The sequence below is a fragment of the Theropithecus gelada genome, chromosome 8 (genome assembly GCF_003255815.1).
Source record: "Theropithecus gelada isolate Dixy chromosome 8, Tgel_1.0, whole genome shotgun sequence".
Taxonomy (NCBI): domain Eukaryota; kingdom Metazoa; phylum Chordata; class Mammalia; order Primates; family Cercopithecidae; genus Theropithecus; species Theropithecus gelada.
In genome coordinates, this window is record NC_037676.1 from 68,766,648 (window position 1) to 68,778,482 (window position 11,835).

Here is an 11,835-nt window from a genome sequence, read left to right on the forward strand (position 1 = left end):
CAAGCTCCCCTGGTGATTCGTACCCATGCTAGAGTCTGAGCACTGCTTAGGTTTCAGCCTAAATGTAGCTTCCTCAGACAGGGCTCTTTTTTTTTTAGTCTCACTCTGTCTCCCAGGCTGGAGTGCAGTGGTGCGATATTGGCCTCCCGAGTAGCTGGGACCACAGGCACACACCCAGCTAATTGTCTTATTTTTAGTAGAGACAGGGTTTTGCCATGTTGGCTAGGCTGGTCTCAAACTCCTGACCTCAAGTGATCCACCCACCTCAGCCTCCCAAAGTTCTGGGATTACAAGCATGAGCAACCGCACCCAGCCCAGACAGGGCTTATTCTAGTGCCTTTGGTGGGCTAGATCTTCAGAACTCTCAGATTGGAGAGGGAAACACAGCCACTCGCTGGTCAAGCACGTGGCAAGCTTTTTACAGAGAACCCCGGAAAGAAAGAGTCTCCCACTGTGGCCAGGCATGGTAGCTTACCCCTGTAATCCCAGCACTTTGGGAGGCCAAGGTGGGAGGATCACTTGAGGCCAGAAGTTCAAGCCCAGCCTGGGTAACATAGCAGGACCCTGTTTCTACCAAAAAAAAAAAAAAATTTTTTTTTTTTTTTTTAATCAGCCAAGTGTGGTGTCATGTGCCTGTGGCACCAGCTACTTAGGAGGCTGAGGCAGGAGAATCACCTGTGTACAGGAGTTCAAGGCTGCAGTGAGCTGTTATCAAACCACTGTACTCCAGCCTGGGCAACAGAACAAGACCTGTCTCTAAAAATTTTAAAAAAAAAAAAAAATTAAAAAATAGAGTCTTCCATTGACATCAATTGACTGCCCTTTCAGTAAATGTAGAAGTCAAACGTAAAAACAGCAGTAAGTGAGCACTGGTGTGCAGTCAGGATGGAACCCTCAGCAGTGAGTTCCCTGGACCTGGGAAAAGAGGAACCGAGACCAGAACAGAGTTGACCTTAGGCTTAACCTTGTCCTGGACAGAAGCTACCACCAGTACTCACAGGTGTGGCATATACTTACTGCTCCATGTGGGTTACACTGTTTGCATTCCAAAATGAGGCCTCAGCCATCCACCTCTCCACGAACTACAAAGTACCTGGGCTAGGAGGACCCTAATAGTCTAATACGATCAAGATTCTGGGCGCTGAGCACAAAAGCCAAACAAGATCATTTCAGCAAGAAATTAAAACTGATAATATCGAGTATTGCAAAGGGTGTGGGGAATAAGCCCCTCATGGCCTATTACTGAAAGTGTCAACAGATTAAGAATTTTTGGTAGACAATTTGGAAAAAAAACCCTCAAAATTTAAAACATACATATGCTATGACTAGCACTTCTGCAGCTAGTAATGCAACCTATAAAAATATTAGAAGTATGTATAAAGATACATCACAAGGATGCACTTTGCTGCATTGAGTCTAATTTTAAATAATGTAAGTAAGCGATGGATCTATCAAGAAGAGTGGATAAATTTCTATAACACAGTGATCTCCTACATATCTGCTAAAAGAAGGAGAACTATAAATGTTGGCACACGTGTGTGTGCATAGTGTGACTCCATTTCTATTGTTTAAAAATCTCATACATGTATATGTAAATATATGTGTGACTAAGCATGAAAAAAATCTGCAAAAAAACCTCCAATCTTTAAACAATGATTGCTTTTAGGAAGTGATACTAGATAGGGGGAAGTGGGTTTCACTTTTTCTGTATACTCCTCTATAATTTTTGAGTTTGTTATAATAAGTGTGTACTATTTTTACCATTTAAAAAATATTTCAAACAGGTAAAAATGATCTCTTGAGAACTGTTTCTCTTTCTCTTTTTTTTCTTTCTTTTTTTTTTTTTTTTTTTTTTTTTTTTTGACAGAGTCTCACTCTGTTGCTGAGGCTGGAGTGCAGTGGCACAATCACTTTATGCTCTGTCTCAATCCCCACTGCAGCCTTGACCTCCCAGGCTCAAGCGATCTTCCCACCTCAGCCTCCCAAGTAGCTGGGACCACAGGCATGTGCCACCATGCTCAGTTAATTTTTGTATTTTTAGTACAGACAAAGTTTTGCAATGTTGCCCAGGCTGGTCTTGAACTCCTGGGTTCAAGTGATCCACCCACCTCCCAAAGTCTTGGGATTACAGGTGTGAGCCACTGCAGCCCGCCAAGAACTGTTTTGCTCTGGACATGTTTCTTGACATTAACCATTTATCTGTGTGTTTCAGGCTCAATAACTGTGATTGATTAAATTTGTTTTCTTAGCTAACACCTAATCCAGTCTGGATCCCTTGGGATTAAGTCCAAGTAATCCTGATTGGCTTTTGGGTTTCCCTGAGTGTTCTTAATTTCGGTTTAGCATCATGTCCTTGAAACGTTGTGTCTTTTAGGCCCTGCTCTTTAATATTGCCTGTATTAAGCATGTGGTTAACCAAAACCCTAGATTCCTTTTTATTAATTTGCTGCTAAAGCATGTCAGCCCCATTCTGTACCAAATCAATTATTTGTGTTAATGTAAAAATATATGATTACATTTGGTTTTGTTAAATTTCATCTCGTAGATTTGGTACAACAGTCCAGTCTGTTAAAACAATTTTGGATCTTCACTTCCATCGCACTAGGTACTCCTCTAAACTTTTTATTATCTAAAAATGTGTCACTGGGGAGATCACAAAATTTATAGACAGCAGGCACAAAGAAGACTTTTCGATACTATCTTTTTATTTATTATTATTTTAGAGACAGTGTCTCACTCTGTGTCCCAGGTTGGAGTCCAGTGGCACAATCATATAATAGCTCACTGCAGTCTCAAACTCATGAGCTCGAGGGATCCTCCCACCTCAGCCTTCCAAAGTGTTGACATTACAGGCGTGTGCCACCACACCCAGCTAATCTTTATTGTATTGTATTGTATTGTATTGTATTGTATTGTATTGTATTGTATTGTATTGTATTGTATTGTATTGTATTGTATTGTATAGAGAGGTCTTGATGTGTTTAAGGCTGGTCTCAAACTCTTGGCCTCAAGCGATCCTCCCACATCAGCCTCCCAAAGTGCTGGGATAACAGATGTGAGCCACCACACCCAGCCCTCCTTTTCAATTGAAAATGACCAAAACCTACATAAACTTAAGCCAACAGGAACTTTATCAGATGGAGACTGAGCTGTCTCACTGACTCCAAGACAGGCATGGCGTTGGCCTGAGAGAGGCAAGGTGGGAGACAGGTAATCATCCCTCCCTCCTGAGCTCGGCCTCTTTATTCTCAATCCCCAACATCCCTTCTTCCTCTTCCAACACTCCCTTCAACCCCAGTCCACCCTCCCGTCCCACTGGCCCTTACTGTCATGTATGCATGACCACAGACCCACCAGGTGTGGACCATGGTAAAAGCACTTGTGCCCACTTCCAGCTAAAACTCTTTACATTGGATGTGCATTCAGGCACCAAGGCCTCTGCCAGACCACCAGTTTCATTTATTTCTACTGACTTCCCTTCAATTTTATCCCCTGGGCCATGAGAACTATCACAGATATCCAGAGTTTACACCTTTCCTCTGGCCTCAGAGCAAAGCCCAATTTCTGTTTCCACAAGGCAGTAGTTTGGGTTAGATATCCACTGTGGTCCACGCAAAGGTGGCAAGAGGACAAGTTCAAAGAGAATAAACATGGCTTCCTGGAGTCATCCTCTGTGACTGAGTGCAATTCTCAAAGAAAGAGGTATACAATATTGACAACTACCTGATGAGTAAATGCCTCAATTTATTTACTATAGAGATATCAATGGATGCCAACTCTAAGTCTAAAATATATGGATCAGGTTCACCCAAGTTTAAAGTAGTGGAAGGTTTTGCAGTGGGAAAAGTTGTGAGAATCAAAATGGAGTCACTTATGTCATCCTTAACAAAATAGAGCCAAGAGGTCATGGAGGTAGGGGGAGGCTCTCAGGCATGATTTGCCTGATAAAAGGAACTATCACAGGAAATGTTATCAACCCATGGTTTGCTACATGAGTCACACAAGGACAGCTAGCAGCTTGTACAGGAACACTTGCCTGATACATTGTCTCCACTAAAGAACTGACAACAACTGGAGGGTTCTAAGATGACTGAATAGGAACAGCTCCACTCTATAGCTCCCAGCGTGAGCAACACAAAAGACAGGTGATTTCTGCATTTCCAACTGAGCTTTGAAGAGAGTACTAGTTCTCCCAGCACAGAGTTTGAGGTCTGAGAATGGACAGACTGCCACCTCAAGTGGGTCCCTGATGCCCAAGTAGCCTAACTGGGAGGTACCTCCCAGTAGGGGCCGACTGACACCTCACACAGCCAGATGCCCCTCTGAGATGAAGCTTCCAGAAGAATGATCAGGCAACAACATTTGCTGTTCTGCAATATTCGCTGTTTTGCAGCCTCCGCTGGTGATACCCAGGCAAACAGGGTCTGGAGTGGACCTCCAGCAAACTCCAACAGACCTGCAGCTGAGGGTCCTCACTGTTAGAAGGAAAACTAACAAACAGAAAGGACATCAACACCAAAACCCCATCTGTACGTCACCATCATCAAAGACCAAAGGTAGATAAAACCACAAAGATGGGGAGAAATCAGAGCAGAAAAGCTGAAAATTCTAAAAATTAGAGCACCTCTTCTCCTCCAAAGGAACGCAGCTGCTTGCCAGCAATGGAACAAAGCTGGACGGAGAATGACTTTGATGAGTTGAGAGAAGAAGGCTTCAGACGATTGGACTTCTCCGAGCTAAAGGAGGATGTTCGAACCCATCATAAAGAAGCTAAAAACCTTGAAAAAAGATTAGATGAATGGCTAACTAGAATAACCAGTGTAGAGAAGTCCTTAACCGACCTGATGGAGCTGAAAACCATCGCACGAGGACTACATGACACATGCACAGTAGCTGATTCGATCAACTGGAAGAAAGGGTATCAGTGATTGAAGATCAAATGAATGAAATGAAGCAAGAAGAGAAGTTTAGAGAAAAAAGAGTGAAAAGAAACAAACAAAGCCTCCAAGAAATATGGGACTACATGAAAAGACCAAATCTACGTCTGATTGGTGTACCTGAGAGTGACGGGAAGAATGGAACCAAGTTGGAAAACACTCTTCAGGATATTATCCAGGAGAACTTCCCCAAACTAGCAAGGCAGGCCAACATTCAAATTCAGGAAATACAGAGAACGCCACACAAAGATACTCCTCGAGAAGAGCAACTCCAAGACGCATAATTGTTAGATTCACCAAAGTTGAAATGAAGGAAAAAATGTTAAGGGCAGCCAGAGAGAAAGGTCGGGATACCCACAAAGGGAAGCCCATCAGACTAACAGCAGATCTTTCGGCAGAAACTCTACAAGCCAGAAGAGAGTGGGGGCCAATATTCAACATGCTTTTTTTTTTTTTTTTTTTGAGACGGAGTCTCGCTCTGTCGTCCGGGCTGGAGTGCAGTGGCCGGATCTCAGCTCACGGCAAGCTCCGCCTCCCAGGTTTACACCATTCTCCTGCCTCAGCCTCCCGAGTAGCTGGGACTACAGGCACCCGCCACCTTGCCCGGCTAGTTTTTTGTATTTTTTTTTAGTAGAAACGGGGTTTCACTGTGTTAGCCAGGATGGTCTCAATCTCCTGACCTCGTGATCCGCCCGTCTCGGCCTCCCAAAGTGCTGGGATTACAGGCTTGAGCCACTGCGCCCGGCCTCAACATTCTTAAAGAAAAGAATTTTCAACCCAGAATTTCATATCCAGCCAAACTAAGCTTCATAAGTGAAGGAGAAATAAAAATCCTTTACAGACAAGCGAATGCTAAGAGATATTGTCACCACCAGACCTACCTTACAAGAGCTCCAGAAGGAAGCACTAAACATGGAAAGGAACAACCAGTACCAGCCACTGCAAAAACATGCCAAATTGTAAAGACCATTGATGCTAGGAAGAAACTGCATCAACTAACAAGCAAAATAATCAGCTAGCATCATAACGACAGCATCAAATTCACATATAACAATATTAACCTTAAATGTAAATGGGCTAAATGCTCCAATTAAAAGACACAGACTGGCAAATTGGATAAAGAGTCAAGACCCATCAGTGTGCTGTATTCTGGAGACCCATCTCACATGCAGATACACATAGGCTCAAAATAAAAGGATGGAGAAAGATCTAAAAAGCAAATGGAAAACAAAAAAAAGCAGGAGTTGCAATCCACGTCTCTGATAAAACAGACTTTAAACCAACAAAGATCAAAAGAGACAAAGAAGGCCATTACATAATGGTAAAGGGATCAATTCAACAAGAAGAGCTAACTATCCTAAATATATATGCACCCAATACAAGAGCACCCAGATTCATAAAGCAAGTCCTTAGAGACCTACAAAGAGACTTAGACTCCCACACAATAATAATGGGAGACTTTAACACCTCACTGTCAACATTAGACAGATCAACAAGACAGAAAGTTAACAAGGATATCCAGGAATTGAACTCAGCTCTGCACCAAGTGGACCTAATAGACATCTACAGAACTCTCCACCCCAAATCAACAGAATATGCATTCTTCTCAGCACCACATTGCACTTATTCCAAAATTGACCACATAGTTGGAAGTAAAGCACTCCTCAGCAGATGTAAAAGAACAGAAATTTTAACAAACTGTCTCTCAGACCACAGTGCAATCAAACTAGAACTCAGGATTAAGAACCTCACTCAAAACCGCTCAACTACATGGAAACTGAACAACCTGCTACTGAATGACTACTGAGTACATAACAAAATGAAGGCAGAAACAAAGAAATTCTTTGAAACCAATGAGAACAAAGACACAACGTACCAGAATCTCTGGGACACATTTAAAGCAGTGTGTAGAGGGAAATTTATAGTACTAAATGCCCACAAGAGAAAGCAGGAAAGATCTAAAATTAACACCCTAACATCACAATTAAAAGAACCAGAGAAGCAAGAGCAAACACATTCAAAAGCTAGCAGAAGGCAAGAAATAACTAAGATCAGAGCAGACTGAAGGAGATAGAGACACAAAAAACCCTTCAAAAACATCAATGAATCCAGGAGCTGGTTTTTTGAAAAGATCAACAAAATTGATAGACTGCTAGCAAGACTAATAAAGAAGAAAAGAGAGAAGAATCAAATAGACACAGTAAAAAAAGATAAAGGGGATATCACCACCAATCCCACAGAAATACAAACTACCATCAGGAATACTATAAATACCTCTACACAAATAAACTAGAAAATTTAGAAGAAATGGATAAATTCCTGGACATACACACTCTCCCAAGACTAAACCAGGTAGAAGTTGAATCCCTGAATAGACCAATAACAGGCTCTGAAATTGAGGCAATAATTAATAGCCTACCAACAAAAAACAGTCCAGAACCAGATGGATTCACAGCCAAATTCTACCAGAGGTACAAGGAGGAGCTGGTACCATTCCTTCTGAAACTATTCCAATCAATAGAAAAAGACGGAATCCTCCCTAACTCATTTTATGAGGCTGGCATCATCCTGATACCAAAGCCTGGCAGGGACACAACAAAAAAAGAGAATTTTAGACCAATATCCCTGATAAACATCGATGCAAAAATCCTCAACAAAATACTGGCAGACCAAATCCAGCAGCACATCAAAAAGCTTATCCACCATTATCAAGTGGGCTTCATCCCTGGGATGCAAGGCTGGTTCAACATATGCAAATCAATAAATGTAATCCATCATATAAACAGAACCAAAGACAAAAACCACATGATTATTTCAACAGATGCAGAAAAGGCCTTCAACAAAATTCAACAGCCCTTCATGCTAAAAACTCTCAATAAACTAGATATTGATGGGACGTATCTCAAAATAATAAGAGCTATTTATGACAAACCCACAGCCAATATCACACTGAATGGGCAAAAATTGGAAACATTCCCTTTGAAAACTGGCACAAGACAGGGATGCCCTCTCTCACCACTCCTATTCAACAGAGTGTTGGAAGTTCTGGCCATGGCAATCAGGCAGGAGAAAGAAATAAAGGATATTCAGTGAGGAAAAGAGGAAGTCAAATTGTCCCTGTTTGCAGATGACATGATTGTTTATTTAGAAAACCCCATCGTCTCAATCCAAAATCTCTTTCAGCTGATAAGCAACTTCAGCAAAGTCTCAGGATACAAAATCAATGTGCAAAAATCACAAGCATTCCTATACACCAATAACAGACAAAAGAGAGCCAAATTATGAGTGAACTCCCATTCACAATTGCTTCAAAGAGAATAAAATACCTAGGAATCCAACTTACAAGGGGTGCAAAGGACCTCTTCAAGGAGAACTACAAACCACTGTTCAATGAAGTCAAAGAGGACACAAACAAAGGGAAGAACATTCCATGCTCATGCTCATGGATAGGAAGAATCAATATCGTGAAAATGGCCATACTGCCCAAGGTAATTTATAGATTCAATGCCATCCCCTTCAAGCCACCAATGACTTTCTTCACAGAATTGGAACAAAAAAATACTTTAAAATTCATGTGGAACCAAAAAAGAGCCTGCATTGCCAAGACAATCCTAACCGAAAGGAACAAAGCTGGAGGAGTCATGCTACCTGACTTCAAACTATACTACAAGGCTACAGTAATCAAAACAGCATAGTACTGGTACCAAAACAGAGATTTAGACCAATGGAACAGAATAGAGCCCTCAAAAGTAATACAACACATCTACAACCATCTGATCTTTGACAAACTTGACAAAAACAAGAAATAGGGAAAGGATTCCCTATTTAATAATTGGTGCTGGGAAAACTGGCTAGCCATATGTAGAAAGCTGAAACTGGATCCCTTCCTTACACCTTATACAAAAATTCATTCAAGATGGATTAAAGACTTAAATGCTAGACTTAAACCATAAAAACCCTAGAAGAAAACCTAGGCCATACCATTCAGGACATAGGCATGGGCAAGGACTTCATGTCTAAAATACAAATAGCAATGGCAACAAAAGCCAAAACTGACAAATGGGATCTAATTAAACTAAAGAGCTTCTGCACAGCAAAAGAAATTACCATCAGAGTGAACAGGCAACCTACAGAATGGGAGAAAATTTTTGCAATCTACCCATCTGGCAAAGGGCTAATATCCACAATCTACAAAGAACTTAAACAAATTTACAAGAAAAAAATCAAACAACCCCATCAAAAAGTGGGCAAAGGATATGAACAGACACTTCTCAAAAGAAGACATTTATGCAGCCAACAGACACATTAAAAAATGCTCATCATCACTGGCCATCAGAGAAAATGCAAATCAAAACCACAATGAGATACCATCTCACATCAGTTAGAATGGCAATCATTAAAAAGTCAGGAAACAACAGGTGCTGGAGAGGATGTGGAGAAATAGGAACACTTTTACACTGTTGGTGGGACTGTAAACTAGTTCAACCATTGTGGAAGACAATGTGGCAATTCCTCAAGGATCTAGAACTAGAACTACCATTTGACCCAGCCATCTCATTACTGGGGATATACCCAAAGGATTATAAATCATGCTGCTATAAAGACACATGCACACGTATGTTTATTGTGGCACTATTCACAATAGCAAAGACTTGGAATCAACCCAAATGTCCATCAGTGACAGACTGGATTAAGAAAATGTGGCACATTTACACCATGGAATACTATGCAGCCATAAAAACAGATGAGTTCATGTCTTTTGTAGGGACATGGATGAAGCTGGAAACCATCATTCTCAGCAAACTATCGTAAGGACAGAAAACCAAACACCACATGTTCTCACTCATAGGTGGGAATTGAACAATGAGAACACTTGGACACAGGAAGGGGAACATCACACACCCGGGCCTGTCATGGGATGGGGGGAGAGATAGCATTAGGAGATATACCTAATGTAAATGATGAGTTAATGGGTGCGGCACACCAACATGGCACATGTATACATGCATAACAAACCTGCACGTTGTGCACATGTACCCTAGAACTTAAAGTGTAATAATAAAAAATAATAATTATAAATAATTTTTTAAAAGGAATTTTCTGTAACCCACAAAAAAAAAAAGGAACTGACAACAACTCCTGTCATAAACCCTTGTAACCAATGTTCTGTTTGTTTCAAAACAATCTACATGTACTCTTTTGCCTTTACAACTTCCCCTTACCTCAGCCTCCCTGGATGTGCCTATGATTTATCATAGCATCTGTGTCCTGCCATTCCCAATTAAACTACATATTTTTAGAGAGCTTCTCTTTGTTATTTGGATTGACAGGAGATAAAGAATATATTAAAATATAGTGATTACGAATTTTTTTTTTTTTAAATGGGGTCTGGCTCTGTCACCCAGGCTGGAGTGCTGTGGCGCAATCTTGGCTCTTTGCAACCTGTGCTTCCTGGGCTCAAGCAATCTTCCCACCTCAGCCTTGAGTAGCTGGGACCACAGGCACACACCACCATGCCCGCCTAATTTTTTGTATTTTTGGTAGATACGGGGTTTCGCCATGTGGCCCAGGCTGGTCTCAAACTCCTGAGCTCAAGTGATCCTCCTGTCCTGGCCTCCCAAAGTATTGGGATTACAGGTGTGAGCCACTGCGCCTGGCCCGGTTAAGTACATTTGACTTTGGAGTCAAACTAGGGATTAAATCCTAATTCTACCACAAACTAGATATTTTAATCTTACAAGAATTACTCGGTGGCTTTATGCCTCAGTTTTCTCACCTATAAGATGGCAAATATAATAGCTGTCTCATTGGGTAGTTGTAGATATTAAATGAAATTATATATCTGGCTACCTAACTTATAGCAAGCATTTAATAAATGGCAACTCTCATTATTATTATTTCATCACCATCAGTATTAGTATGAAGAAGCTGTAACAGTGTAATAAAATGCAGTGGGTTTGGCACGATACATGTTTCAACCATAACCTTATTTGTGTGTATATACATACAGAATATATAAAATACAGGGCATACATAGGACATCATATGCATATGATATCGTCTATCTAGCTGCCCTGGGATTTTGTTTTCACCTGTGTCCGCAGCAATGGCTTGCTGTCACTTCCATTGTTGTACTGGACTGCTGGTCCTGAATTTAATGAAACAGGGAGTATTTAGCTGCTCTCGCCTTCCCCTTGATGGATTGTTTCTCATGATTGATGTTTATCCTTGTGCCTCTTTCCCTCCTTCAAAAAATCAAATACCATCAAAACAGAGAGTCCGTCAGACCCCAGAGACCTGAGGATAAACCGTAGTAAGGCAGCATGTGACTGTCCTTCCCCTCCTGCCTAATATGCCACGTTAAGGAAACGGTCAAGGGCAATTTCACTCACCTTGGAAGGAATCACGGTGGTGAAAACTTCTATGTTCTCGTCACTGCAGCTGTAAATCTGATGCATCATTTCAGCCTCCTCTTCCTCAAGTGCCTGGCAACTGGAGGCCTCTGTCTCTGGACCCCTAGTCGTGAGGCATCCTAATCCAGTCTGGCTTAGGGATCGTTGTGCATATATCACATATATGATATCAAATATAAACAGATGATATATAGATATCATATATACACATTATATATATGATATCATATATACACATGATATATGATATCATATATACACATGATATATATGATATATGGAACAGTATATAACCTGTAACCTGTATATGTAGCATAATAGCATTTATAAGATAATAAATATATAGGATAAATATATTAGGATATATAGGGTAATACAAATATATACATATGCTATATATACATATACACATATGTATATATACAAATATATGATACATATACACAGACATATATACATATGATATACATACATATATAATGTGT